Below are 15,530 nucleotides of genomic sequence, written 5' to 3'. Positions count from 1 at the left end.
TTTTGGCTATAAAAAAACTCGTTCAGCCACTCTTTCTTTTGACTGGAGAATTTAATCCAATTACACTAAGGTAATTATTCATAGGTAAGGACTTACTACTACCATTTTGTTAGTTATTTTCTGGTTATTTTGTAGATCTTTTGTTTCTTTCTTCCTGTCTTTTCTTCCTTTGCAATTATATGATTTTATCTATTAGCATTCTTTCATTCCTATTTATTTTTTGAGACAGGGTCTTACTCTGTTTTCCAGGCTGGAGTGCAGTGGCATGCTCATGCCACACTGCAGCCTCCACCTCTTGGGCTCAAGTGATCCTCCCGCCTCAGCCTCCTGAGTAGCCAGGACTACAGGAATGCACTACCAAACCTGGCTAATTTTTAAAAAAATTTCTGTAGAGATGGGGTCTTACTGTGTTGCCCAGGCTGGTTTCAAACTCCTGGCATCAAGGAATACTCCCAAAGTGCTAGGATTAGAGATGTGAGCCACCATGTCTGACTCATTTCTTACTTTTTATATTTTGTGTATCTACTATAGGTTTTTGCTTTGTCGTTACCATGAAGCTTACATAAGGCTTCTTATAGTTATAACAGTCTATTTTATGCTGATAACAAATACGCTACATTTGCTGGGTGCGGTGACTCACATCTGTAATCCTAGCACTTTGGGAAGCCGAGACAGGCGGATCACTTGAGGTCAGGTTCAAGAACAGCCTGGCCAACACTGTGAAACTCCATCTCTACCAAAAAATAGAAAAACAATTAGCTGGTCGTGGTGGCATATGCCTGTAATCCTAGCTACTCGGGAGGCTGAGGCATGACAGTCGCTTGAAACCAGGAGGTGGAGGTTGCAGTGAGCTGAGATTTTACCACTGCACTCCAGCCTGGGTGACAGAGTGAGACCTTGTCTCAAAAAAAACCAAAAAAACAAAAAAACAAAACCTCTACGCTTTATTCTGTTCCCTCCCTCATTAAAAATTTTTGATGTCACAATTTACATATATTTATACTGCGTATCCCTTAACAAATTATTGTAGCTATTATTATTTTTATTATTTTTCAGAAAGGGTCTCACTGTCACCCAGGCTGCAGTGCAGTGGTGCCATCATGTCTCACTGCAGCCTCTACCTGTTGAATTCAAGCAATCCTCCCACCTCAGCCTCCCAAGTAGGTAGGACCACAGGCATGTGCCACCATTCCACCTAATTTTTAAAACATTTTCTTGTAGAGACAAGGTCTCTTTATGTTGCCCAGGCTGGTCTTGAACTCCTGAGCTCAAGCAAGCCTCCCACCTCAGCCTCCCAAGGTGCTACTATTATTTTAATAGCTTTGTCTTATAACCTTCATACTAAAAATAAAAATGATTTACAAACCACCACCATTACACTATTAGAGCATTTGACCTTTCACTTACTTTTGCTTTGTTTTGTTTTTGAGATGAAGTCTCACTCTGTTGCCCAGGCTGGAGTGCAGCAGCACAATCTTGCCTCACTGCAGCCTCCGCCTCCCGGGTTCAAGCAATTCTCGTGCCTCAGCATCCCGTTTAGCTGGGATTACAGGTGTGTGCCACCATGCCTGGCTGATTTTTTGTACTTTTAGTAGAGACAGGGTTTCACCATGTCGGCCAGGCTGGTCTGGAACTCCTGACCTCTAGTGATCTGCCCGCCTTGGCCTCCTAAAGTGCTGAGATTACAGGCGTGAGCCACCATGCCCAACCTCATCTTTATTTCTAAAGGACAGCTTTTCCAAGTACAGTACTGCTGGTTGGCAGTTTTCTTCCTGCACTTTGAATATCTCCTCCAAGTTTCTTCTGGCCTGTAAGGTCTCTGCTGAGAAATCTCCTGCTAGTCTTATTGGAAAAACCATTATATATTATTTGGTTCTTTTTTCCTGCTGCTTTTATAATTTTTTCTTTGTTTTTGATTTTTGACAGTTTCATTATAATATGTTTTGATGTAGTCTTATTACATTTGGATTGAATCTGATTGGAAACTTTTGACCTTCCTGTATTTGGATATTTACATCTTTCTCCAAATTTGAATTTTTTTCTGCTATTATTTCTTTAAATAAACTTTCTTCTCCTTTGTTCTTCTCTTTCTCTCTCTCTCTTTTTTTTTTTTTCATTTGAGACACAGTTTTGCTTTTGTCGCCCAGGCTGGAGTGCAATGGCGTGATCTTGGCTCACTGTAACCTCTACCTCCTGGGTTCAAGCGATTCTCCTGCCTCAGCCTCCCAAGTAGCTGGGATTACAGGTGCCTGCCACCACACCCAGCTCATTTTTGTATTTTTAGTAGAGATGGGGTTTCACCATGTTGGTCCAGCTGGTCTTGAACTCCTGGCCTCGGGTGATCCACCCGCCTTGGCTTCCCAAAGTGCTGGGATTACAGGTGTGAGCCACCGCTCCCAGCCTGTTCTTCTCTTTAATGAACTTCCGTAACTTGAATATTTGTTCTTTTGATGTTATCTCATAAATGTAGTGAGCTTTCTTCATTCCTTTTCTTCTTTAGCCTCTGATGATATATTTTCAAATTGCTAGTCTTATGAGTTCACAGATTTCCTCTTCATTTCATTCCTTTTCAGCTTCAGAATTTCTGTTTGATTTTTTAAAAAATTAATTTCAATCTCAGTTAAATTTCTTATTTTAGTCATTATTATTACTTTTAATTGTTTTATTTAAGCTGTTAAACTTTTTTTTTTTTTTTTGAAACTGGGTAGGTCTCACTCTGTCACCCAGGCTGGAGTGCAGTGGTGAGATCTCAGCTCACTGCAACCTCCACCCTCAGGGCTCAAGTGATCCACCTCAACCTCCCAAGTAGCTGGGACTACAGGTGTGCACCAATAAACCCGACTAATTTTTTTGTATGTTTAGTACAGACGGGTTCTCACCATGTTGTCCAGGCTGGTCTTAAATTCCTGAGCTAAAGCAATTGACCCCCCTCAGCCTCCCAAAGTGGTGGGATTACAAGCATGAGCCACTGTGCCAGCCTGAACTTTCTTAAATAATTATTTTGAATTATTTGCCAGGCAGTCTGTATATCTCCACTTCTTTGGGGTCAGCTACTGAGAGATTATTATTATTATTATTATTATTATTATTATTATTATTGAGATGGATTCTTCCTCTGTCGCCCAGGCTGGAGTGCAGTGGCACGATCTTGGCTCACTGCAACCTCCAACTCCCAGGTTCAAGCAATTCTCTGCCTCAGCCTCCCGAGTAGCTGGGATTACAGGCACCGGCCACCATGCCCGGTTAATTTTTTTTTTTTTAGTAGAGATGAGGTTTCACCATCTTGGCCAGGCTGGTCTTGAACTCCTGACCTCATGATCCACCAGCCTCGGCCTCCCAAAGTGCTGAGATTATAGGCGTGAGCCACGGTGCCCGGCCTACTGAGAGGTTATTGTGTTTTTTTGGTGATGTCATGTCTCCTTGGTGTTTCATGTTTCTTGTTGCCTTAAGTTGATGTCTGTGGATTTGAACAATTTGGGACTTGTTTCAGTTTTTATAGAATGCTTTGCCTGGGAAAGCCCTTCACCAATCAGCTCATCCAAATATTCTCAGCAGGCTCTCAGGCGTGATTTGAAGAAAACCTTGTTGCTGGAGTCCTTGAACAAGCTGGCCTACGCCTGGGTCAGTAGGTAGACAGGCCTGACTCCTAAACTGCAGGGTTGAGTCTGGGCCTGCATCCACTTGGGTGAACCTGTTAATTGGGACTGCACTGATGAGCCCAGAGCCTGGGTCCATGAGTCTGAGGCTGAGACCTGTGTCTCCAGAGGCAAGCCTGAAGCCTGGTCCACAGAGGCTGACCTAGCACTTGATGGGGTGGGCCTTAGGCCTACATCTACAGGGGCTGGGCAGGTGCTGGGATGATCCTGGAGCCTGAGTCCACAAGCACTGGCTTGGCACTGAGGCTGGCCTGGACCCTGTCCATAGTGCAGGTCTGGGTCCTGGGTCCACAGGGCCTGGCCTGGATCCTATGTCTGCAGATATAGTCTTGAAGCCTCAGTCCACGGGATCTAGCCCGGCATTGGCGTCTACTGCAGTGGGCCTTGACTCTGGGTCTGCTGGAACAAGCCTGGATCTTGTGTTTTCTGGAGCCTGTTTCCACTGGGATCAACCTAGGCTAATCTGGTGCTAGGGCTGGTGTAAAGCCTGGGTTCACAGGGTCTAGTCTGAAGCCTAGGTCTATGGGAACTGACCTTGTGCCTGGAGATCCTGGGGCTGGTCTTAAGCACGGGGCTGTCAGGCTCAGCCTGGAGCTCATGTCCACTTGTCCCAGCCTGGAGGCTGGGTGTGTAGGTGCTGGCCTAGAGGCTAAGACTGTGAGGGCTGGCCTGGGTTTGGAGGACTTGAGGGTTCCTGTGACCTGAGTACACTGGGGCAATCTTTAAGCTTGTGTCTGTAGTGGCAAATCCAGCACAGGGGTCTACTGGGACAGGCCTGGACCCTGGGTCTGCTGAAGCTATGAAGCCACAAGGTCCAGCTGGAGTGTGAGGTCATGGGGACTGGCCTGGTGCTGGGCAGGCCTGGAGCCTGTGTTTGTGAGTGGCTGCCTGGTGTTTAAGTCCAGCATTGCTGAGACGGTGCTGGAGCAAGCCTGAAACTTGGCACCCCAGGGGCTGGCCTGGAGATGGGTTTGTGGGTGTCAGCCTAATGACTAGAGTTGCAGGGAACAGCTGATTGCTGGGGTGGAACTGAAGATTGGGACTGTGGGGGCTGGCCTAGTGGTGAGCTGGTCTAGAGCCTGGGGCTGTTGGGGTTGGCCTGGCTCACTGAGGTTTTTTTAATGTGTAGATTAATGTGTCTTATCAAATTTGGGAAGTTATTTTAACCATTATTTCTCCTTTTTTTTAATGCTAGTTCACTCTATCCCCTCCTGAAACTTCCATAATGTGTGTGTTGGCATCTTGATGGTGTTCCATAGGTCCCTTACATTCTGTTCATTTCTCTTAATTCTTTGTATTTGTGCCCCTTAGACTGAATAATTTCAATTGACCTATTCAAGTTGTTTCTTTCTATTGGCTGCTCAAATTTTCTGTTGAATGCCTGGAATGAATATTTTTGTTTCAGTTATTGTATTTTCAGCTCCAGAATTTCTATTTGGTTCCTTTTTATAAATGCTATTTCTAATGTATAATTTCTGTTTGTTGAGACATTATTCTCTCTGTGTTTTTTAGTTCTTTGTCTATTGTTTCTTTTATGTCTTTGAGCATATTGGAAATATTTAATTTAAACTCCTTGTCTAGTGGAGTGAGGTCAGCATGATGTCAGAGTAGGAGATTCAGCCTTCCTCTCCCTGTGAAGAACAATTCTGCAACTATCCATGAACCAAAATATCTCTGGAAGAGGCTAGGATCCACTTAAGGTGACACAACAATACAGTAGAAGGGAAAACCCAAGAAGAGCCACACAAAAATGGTAATGAGAACAAGTTCATTTCACCTCCATCACTGCATCCTCCATGCTGACACTGCTCAGCATGGAGAGGGACCTCCCTAGCTTAAGTTTACCTTGCAAGACAAAGCAGAGCAAGGTATAGAACCAGTTTTGCCAGTATTTTAGGACACTGCCTATATGACTAGCTTCAGTTTCACCCCACCCAGATCTCTGGGGGTAACCTGCATAGCTGAGATATCTGGAGACAGCTGAGAACAAAGACAAGGGATGAGGGTTTTTTTTTGTTTTTTTGTTTTTTGTTTTTTCGAGACGGAGTTTTGGTCTGTCGCCTAGGCTGGAGTGCAATGGCGTCATCTCGGCTCACTGCAACCTCCACCTCCTAGGTTCAAGCGATTCTCCTGCCTCAGCCTCCCGAGTAGCTGGGATTACAGGTGCCTGCCACCATGCCTGGCTAATTTGTGTATTTTTGGTAGAGACAGGGTTTCACCATGTTGGCCAGGCTGGTCTTGAACGCCTGACCTCAGTTGATCCACCCACCTCGGCCTCCCAAAGTGCTGGGATTACAGGGGTGAGCCACCGCGCCTGGCCTGGATGAGCTCTTTTAGAATCAGCCAAAAGGTGGAAGTTACTGTGACCCCCGGTGGCCTACCTGACATGGGAAAGCAGCAGACTTCTCCACTGAGGACCCAAACAGCCCCTGGAGCTGCTGTGTAGACCCCACAGCCTTAACTGCTGAGGATTCCTCAGTGTTTGAAATTGTGGAGCCCAGCAGCTTGTCCTGCAGAGGAACATAGCAGCTTTTACTACTGAGAAAAACAAATGCCAGCACACCAGCAATAAACCCCCTGCCACTTGTGCTACTGAAGGCCTTGCAGTTTTCTTCACCTTCATAGTCTTAGGTGCTGGCGTCACCTCCCCTCCCCATTCCCAGGAGCCATCTAGGGCAGGATTGCTATTGTTGCAGTTTCCTCAGCCTGGTGACACAACCGAGGAGTCTTGAAGTCTTTAGGTGCCTAACCAACCACCCTCCTCCCCAAAGCCACCTGAACTGCTTCTGTTGTGGTTGTCCCAGCCCAGGGTACCACTGCAGTGGCCTTCATATACTCCAGGTGCCTAAGACAACCATCCTTTCCAAAGCTAACCCTGATGTTGCTTACATGGGTGCTCTGGCCCAGAGGCCCAGTGCAGCTGTTGCACCTGTGCCTGCAAAAAGCCCCAAAGCCCTTCACCTCAGAAATTGACCCCACATACACTCAAGGCTGATCTCTGCAGGACTACTGCATGTTGCCAGCCCTGGCTCCTGTAGTGGTGCACGCATAAGCCATGGCCCTGCCCCATGGGTCCTGAATTTATCACCATGCTGCACATGCCTACCCACCTCCAGTTGAGCCCTGCAGTTGCCACACTCATACACACATGCAGACAGCCTGACCCCTGTTGCCACCATGCATCTGGCCCTTGTGATCAGGCATGGGCAACCTGCAGCACCTACCACCATATCTATGCTCACATTCAGGCCCAGCTTTGGCATATGACCCAAGCTCTTGCTACCATGTGTGAGACTACAACAAGCTGCTGCTGCAACCAGACTCCACAGTGGAGCATGTGTACACTTTCAGCTCTGGCCTCCACTGCTGCCAGCCCCAGACCCTAGCTGTTTGTCACATATACATAGCTGAGGACCCCAGCAGCCCTCATAATCTTTGCGAACCTCCCACAGCTCTTGACACAAAGGACCATGCAGTTGCCAATGTTGTAGGCATGCCTGAGCTGACTAGACTCAGCCCCTACCTGCCGCCACACCACCAGACCCAGAGCCACACTGTGCCCCCGCATTTGGTTTCCTATGGTCTAGACCCAGTGCCACAGTGTACCTAGTACGTCTCCCTTTTTCCTCCTTAGGTAAAGGGCTTTCCTTGCCAAAGCCAGGCCATAATGTCTGAAAGAGGTGACTGCTGCTTCAAAAGTACAGACACCTTTGCAGGACTACAAGGATGAGGAAGAATCAGGGAAACATTATATTGCCAAAAAAACACAAGAAACTTTCCAGTGTGTGACCACGAAGAATTGGAGGTACATGAATTGCCTGACAAAGTATTCAAAATAATTGTTCTAAAGAAGGTCAGCAAATTACAAAAAAACAAATATTTTTGAAAGATCAGGAAGACAGAATATGAACAAAACAAGAAGGTAAGCAGAGATTCAAAACTTGAAAAAAGAACCAGATAAATTTTCAAGCTGAAAAATATGATGACTGAAGTAAAAAATACCAAAGATGCTTCAACAGCAGACTACATCAAGCAGAATAACAAATAAGTGAATGCAAATATAGATGATTGGAAATCATCCAGTCAGAGAAGAAAAAGAAAAAAAATGAAAAGTTATTAAGAAAGCCTACAGGTCTATGGGACACCACCAAGAAAACTAATATTTGCATACTAAAACTACAGATGGTGAAGAGCGCAAGAAAGAGGCAGACAGCTTATTTAAAGAAATAATGGCCAAAAAGTTCCCATCTGGGAAAAGAGAATATTGAATTACAAGAAGCTCAGGAATATGCAATTAAATTCAACCCAAAGAAGAGTTCATCAAGACACATTATAATCAAACTATCAAAATTCAAAAACTAAGAAAGAATTCTCAAAGCAGCAAAAGAAGCATATCACATACAAGGAAGCTTTAATATGGCTACCATTAGACTTCTCAGCAGAAACCTTACAGGCCAGGGAAGAGCGTGAGGATATATTCTAAGTGCTAAAGTAAAAATCTGTCAACTAAGACTACTATAATCATTCAGAATTGAATGAGAAACAAAGACTTTCCCAGACATAAGCTGAGGGAATTCATCAGACAAGGCCTGCCTTAGAGGAAATGCTAAACAAAGTTTTCCAATCTGAAAGAACAAGATATTAATTAATGAAATGAAAAGATATGAAAGTTTAAAACTTACCAGTAAAAGTAAACACATGGTCAAATTCAGAATACTCTTACACTGTAATCATGGTTCCAAAGTTTTATCATATTGGTGTGGGCAATAATGTTTTAGATATGAACACAAAAGCAGAGGGAATAAAAGTGAAACTAGACAAATGGGATTACATGTAACTAAAAAGCTTCTGCATAGGCAAGGAAACAATGAACAGAGTGAGAGACAACCTTTGGAATATGAGAATATATTTGTAAACCATACATCCAGTAAGGGGTTAATACCCAGTAGACAGAAGGAACTCAAAGAACTCAATATCAAGAAAACAAATAGCTCAATTAAAAAATGGGCACAGTACCTGGATAGACATTTTTCAAAATAAGACTTAGAAATGGCCAACAGGCTGGGTATGGTGGCTCACACCTGTAATCCCAGCACTTTGAGAGGCCAAGGTGGGCGGATCCCTTGAGGTTAGGAGTTCGATATCAGCCTGGCAAGCATGGTGAAACCCCGTCTCTGCTAAAAGTACAAAAATTAGCCTGGCATGGTGGCACATGCCTGTAATCCCAGCTACTTGGGAGGCTGAGGCAGGAGAATCACTTGAACCCGGGAGGCGGTGGTTGTAGTGAGCTGAGATTGTGCCACTGCACTCTGGCCTGGGCTACAGAGCGAGATTCTGCCTCAAACAAAAAACAATCAAACAAAAACCAAATAGCAAACAGATATATGAAAAAGTGCTCAACATCAATAATCATCACAAAAATGCACATCAGGCCGGGTGTGGTGGCTCACAGCTGTAATCCCAGCACTTTGGGAGGCCAAGGCGGGTGGATCACTTGAGGTCAGGAGTTCGAGACCAGCCTGCCCAATATAGTGAAACATCTTCTCTACTAAAAACACAAAAATTAGCTGGGCATGGTGGTGGGTGCCTGTAATCCCACCTGCTCAGGAGGCTGAGACAGGAGAATCACTTGAACCTGGGAGGCAGAGGTTGCAATGAGCCGAGATGGCACCACTGCACTTTCTGTAGCCTGGGCAACAGAATGAGACTGTGTCTAAAAAAATAAATAAATAAGGCCAGGCGCAGTGGTTCACATCTGTAATCCCAGCACTTTGGGAGGCCGAGGCGGGTAGATCACCTGAGCTCAGGAGTTTGAGACCAGCCTGGTCAACATGGTGAACCCCGTCTCTATTAAAAATATACAAATTAGCTGGGCATGGTGGCAGATGCCTATAATCCAAGCTACTTGGGAGGCTGAGGCATGAGAATCGCTTGAACCCAGGAAGTGGAGATTGCAGTGAGCCAAGATCACACCACTGCACTCCAGCCTTGGTGACAGAGAGAGATTCTGTCTCAAAAAAACAAAAATTTAAAAAAAAAAAAAGAAAGAAAAGAAAAAAAAAAAAGAAAAATGGAAATCAAAACCACAATGCAATATTGCCTCACACCTGTTAGAATGGCTATTTTCAAAAAGACAAAAGTTAAGGATTGGTGAGGGTGTGGAGAAAAGGGAACATTTATATAGTGTTGGTGGAAATATAAATTAGTACAACCATTATGGAGGCTTCTGAAAACACTAAAAATACAACTACCTTATGATCCAATAATCCCACTTGTGGGTATTGTTCAAAGAAATTGAAATCAGTGTGTTGAAGAGACATTTCCCCTCCTATGTTTATTATAGCATTATTCACAATAGTCAAGATATGAAATCAAGGTAAGTCCCCATCAACAGATGAATGTATAAAGAAAATGTGATATACGTACACAATGGAACACTAGTCAGCCTTAAAAAGAAGGAAAATCTGTCATTTGCAACAACATATATGAACCTGGAGGACATTATGCTAAGTTAAGCCAGGCACAGAAAGATGAATACTATATTATCTCACTTATATGTGTAATTTTCAAAACTTGAACTTGTAGGGAGTAGACTGGTGGTTAATAATCTGAAGGGAGGGTGAAAATGTGTTGATCAAAGGATAAAAATTTTAGTTAGAGAGAAGGAATGAGTTTTTGAGATATATTGCACAGCATGATGACAATAGTGATAAGGTATTGTACTTTCAAAAACTGCTGAGTAAATTTTAAGTATTCTCATCACAAAATAAGTATGTGAGCTGAGATATATAGTAATTAGCTTGATTTAATTATTCTACAATGCATGCATATATCAAAATACCACATTTTACCCCATGAATATATACAATTATTTGTGAACTAAAAATACATTTGAAAAAGAACTACTAGAAAAACTAAAAATGAGAAAATAAATAAGCAAATTAATTAATTAATTAAAATCTTTGTCTAGTAAGTTTAATGTTGGTACTTTCTCAGGGACCATTTTTTGTTAATTACCTTTTTTTCTATATATTAGCTATAATTTCCTGTTTTTTGTATGCCTTGTAATTTTTTAATTAAAACTGCACATTTTTAATATTATAATGTGATACCTTGGGAAATAAAATTCCTCCCTCTCCCTAGTGTTTGCCAGTGATTTTTTTTTTTTTTTTTTTTGAGATGGAGTCTTGCTCTGTCGCCAGGCTGGGCACAATCTCAGCTCACTGCAACCTCCGCCTTCCGGGTTCAAGCGATTCTCCTGCCTCAGCCTCCCGAGTAGCTGGGATTACAGGCGTGTGCCACCATGCGCAGCTAATTTTTGTATTTATAGTAGAGATGGGGTTTCACCATATTGACCAGGGTGGTCTTGATTTCCTGACCTCGTGATCTGCCTGCCTCGGCCTCCCAAAGTGCTGGGATTACAGGCATGAGCCACCGCACCCGGCCACTGGTGATGTTTTTAATAGATTGTAATTTTTTTTGAGGTAGTGTTTGCTTTCTCACCCAGTCTGGAGTTCAGTGGGGCGATCACAGCCCACTGTATCCTTGAACTACTGGGCTCAATCAATCCTCCTGCTTCATCCTCCTGAGAAGCTAGAACTACGGGTATGCACCACCACGCCTGGCTAATTTTTATATTTTTTATTTTTGTAGAGACAGAGGTCTCTCTATTTTGCCCAGGCTGATCTCGAACTCCTGGCCTCAAAAGATCCTCCTGCCTTGGCCTCCTAAAGTGCTGGGATTCAAGGTATGAGCCAACGTACCCAGCCCATTTACAGTATTTTTAATGTTGACATGAAGTATGTATACAATTGTTAAGCGTACACTCACTGAGCTTTAATATGTATAACACCGTGTTCTCTTTTGATAAACTAGAAAACTTTTCCCAACATCCTAATACACTTTTGAAGGATATCATAAATAGTGTGTTTGAGGGCTAGAGGAATGGCCCAAGTACTGTGATGAGGTTCATAAGATTTGGGGCTATTTGGAAGACCCTTATAAGGCATATAGCACAACTTTTCTGTCTGTTGATTGTCTCTGTAGCATCCTCACAAAATCCACTATTGGCTTGCAGGTCTTCAGAGATTGGCATTCACCAGTTCTGGAGGTGTTAACTGTTCCATCTTTGGACAGCTCAGAGTATTCAGACGTCTTTATTTATTAGAACTACACACAAGACTATTCATCAACTTCCCCCATTGCAGACAGCCCTTTGAGTTGTAAAGAGGCCTTCCCCAGGTCTTTTATTTTCTTTTCCATAATATGTCCTGGTCCCTTTAACTGCTTTTCACTGGTGATGATTTGGAGGGCCCCCACCAGCCTGCTAATTAGATCCTGAAGGCTTTATCAAAGTCCTCTTTAAATGGCATAGCCCTGAAGCCAAGGACAGACTCCTGTTTAGTGGGGGTGTGGTGGGGGGGGTAGGGGCTCTTCAAATTAGAGGGGGTTGAGCACTTTTCTTTGACCCTTTCTTCTGATACTGACCTTGTCTGAATCAGACTTTCCCCCCTTTATATCAGATTCTGGTCCTGCCCGGTATACAACTTTGGCTCCTTTCCTGCAGACAGGCTCAGTGCTTCTTTGGTGATTTTATGCTGCCATCTGGTGGCTAAGTCGACAGTGCCGGCTTTTTTTGGGTCCTAATTTAGCAGAGGAGAGGATGTACAGATTAACATAGTGACAATCCTAGAACTGGAATAATCTGAATCTTTAAAAAGAGGACCTGATTTCTTCCTATTGTGTGCCATGTGATTGGGAGCCCAAAGAAGAGGATGCTAACACAGCTATGGCATGGCCACAGAAAATATGCCTGAAATATCCCCATCAGAGCCCAACTCTTACTAGCTAATTGACTTTGAGCAAGTCACTTTTCCTTCTAGTGTCTCAGTTTCCATACTTCTGATCCTAACAGGTTTATAAAATGGAGCCAAGCAGTAGTGAAGGTGAGGCCAGGTCGGGAAGAGGAGGAAGTAAAGTGAATTGAAAGCTAGTGGGGGCAGGGGAGTAAGTAAAACCTGAAGGTGATAAATGGCAGAAGAGGGCAGGACTGCTCTAGGGCAAAGGCCTAGGCAAATATTTTTCAGAAGTTCCTTTTAATGTAAACAGTTTGATTAAAAATATATTATAAATACATGGGCCCATGTGAGGTGTAGTGATTTATCAATGAAAATTTAGAATACGTGGTGGAGAAGAGATGCTTACATATTTGTTTATTCAACAGTTCACGTACCAATTTTTATAATGACCTTGCACCATATCTTCCTTTTTAGGTCCAGAAATCATCTCTTTGTGTTTATTGTCAAATGCACCATTCCTGGCAAATTTCATATCTCCCTCCATGAGAAAAACATAGCAACACTGTACTACTTCCATTTTTGCAATGGCACTCTGGAACCTCTTTGTATTGAAATTATAAATTTCTTGCTTTTGCAGTTTCTTTAGCCTAAGGGTCAACAGTGGATTTAGGTAGGCCACAGCTCTGAACATGTCCTGTGTCCAATGTGAGTGTCACCCCATAACGGCACATCAGCACCATTTTGCATGCCTAGCCTTAAGAGTCACCATTTAAAAAAATCCAATGACAACCAATGAGAGTGATCTGCTAGCGTGGCTGCCCACTTGGAACCAGGGCCTGGTCACAGAAACCCAGGACAACCAGTTTATAAATTTTCTTTTTGCCTTTTTATTTTAAAAGGTATTTTTGTGAAACAAAAGGTTTTAATTTCAGAGTCAAATTTATCAGTCTTTTATAGTTGATGCTACTTGAGTCTTTAGAAAAATTTTCCCCAACCAAATTTCTTTTTTCTTTTTTTGAGATGGAGTCTTGCTCTGTCGCCCGGGCTGGAGTGCAGTGGCACAATCTCAGCTCACTGCAACCTCCGCCTCCTGGATTCAAGCGATTCTCCTGCCTCAGCCTCCCAAGTAGGTGGGATTATAGGTGCCTGCCACCATGCCCGGCTAATTTTTGTATTTATAGTAGAGACGGGGTTTCACTATGTTGGCCAGGCTGGTCTCAAACTCCTGACCTCAGGTGATCCACCCACCTCGGCCTCCCAAAGTGCTGGGATTACAGGCATGAGCCACCGCGCCCGGCCAACCAAATTTCTTAAAAGTATAGAACATTTCCACACTTGTAGAAACTTCTAGTAGATAAAGTTGTATTAGAGGTTTGGTAATCCAGTCTTTCTGATAGCTGCTTCATAGGTTTCACTGTAGGTAGTTTCACTCTTTGTTAAGCATTGTTTTCTCAAAGGTACCATTGTATTGCACCACTTTACAATACAATAACCCTCATTTGGAATGACGAGTCAGATTACTTTTTTTGTTTGACCCAAGGACACTTAGAAGATGGAAGGCATTTCTTAAGGAAGAAAATTTGCATACTTTATTATTTTTCTGGAAACTGAAGAGCAAGCTTACCTGATAGATTTGGGTTGATAGTTACACTTTCCAGTTCAGCCAGTGGGAGGGTAATGTATCCTTTGACTTTCTAGAAGTTACTTTATAATACTTAAGTTGCCATTGTCTCCCTTCTGTTTCTCTGTTGTTTCTCGAATAAGATAGAAGAGTTTATGAGATTAATTGCTTCCTACTGAAATAGCCAGGTTTCTGAGGGCAGCTTTGGCTTTTATATGAGCTTTTTTTCCCTACCACTTATCAGTTACTGACAGAGGGTCAACTTCACTACTGTGTCATATGGTTGGTCCAATGTTGGGTTCCTCAGATTCATAGAGGAAATAGGAAAATAGTAAAGATTAAGGAGTCATAGTTAAAAAATTACAAACAGGTCACAAACAGTACTCTTTCTTGATTACTTAGGAACCAAATAGCCATTCTATGAAATGTCTTTCTTTCCTTTTTCTCTCTTGCTCACCAATTGACTCATAAGCACTTCCGTTCTCTTATGGTTGGGAACCATACAAGGTAGAGTGTTGGAGTAAAAACTACATTGACGCTGAATCATGGTGTGTGACCTCAGGCACATGATGTAACCTCTATAGGACTCTATTTTAATGTACAAAACAGGAATAATCCTTTATTATTATCTATGCAATACATATTCCATTATCTATTACATTGGATAATGGAATGGGAAGTCCCTTGAAGATGGTACTAACCTCAATGTATTACTCCTTTCTAGCTTCTTTGGTTCAAAAGTTTGGTGGAGGAGTTACAAATTCTGGTTTGAATGATATATTTGGATACTTTATCAACACATCAAAGCTCTACCTATCCCTTCCCCCAATCTCAAAACCAAGCTGAATTAACATCTTTACATTTATTATGCAGTTTATGGAGGATTTTAGCATTAATTATTGCTTGATTTACTCAATGTCCCCATGTTATAGATGAGAACTGGAAAACCCATTGAAGTTATGACTCCTGGTCTAGAAATGAAGTCTACTTCCAGTTAATGTTCTTCCTGGTATGTCTTTGCTTTCTTGAAATTTCCCTTTTTTGTCGTTGCTGGGTAAATTTTGAACCAACCAAATCACAAAGATGTCGGGCTTTCAATCTTCTAGGCCACGCCTCTTATGCTCTCTCCGCCCTCAGCCCCCCCTCAGTTCTTAAAGCGCTGCAATTCGCTGCTGCAGCCATATTTCTTCCTCTCTCGGGGCTGGAAGCTTACTGACTGAAGATCTCTCTGCACTTGGGGTTCTTTCTAGAACATTTTCTAGTCCCCCAACACCCCTTATGGAGTATTTCTTTAAAAAAATCACCTAAATTCCATAAAATATTTTTAAAAATTCTATACTTTCTTCTAGTGTTTTCTTGACACATCCTCCATATTTTTTTAAAAAAAAATTTGGAATATTTTGAGGCAATTTTTAATTTTTAAGGAATTTTTCTTTGGAATCATTTTTGGTTGAC

Source organism: Pongo abelii, chromosome X (assembly GCF_028885655.2).
Source record: "Pongo abelii isolate AG06213 chromosome X, NHGRI_mPonAbe1-v2.0_pri, whole genome shotgun sequence".
NCBI lineage: Eukaryota > Metazoa > Chordata > Mammalia > Primates > Hominidae > Pongo > Pongo abelii.
The sequence above is the reverse complement of the archived record's forward strand: the minus strand, read 5'-3'. Positions refer to the sequence as shown.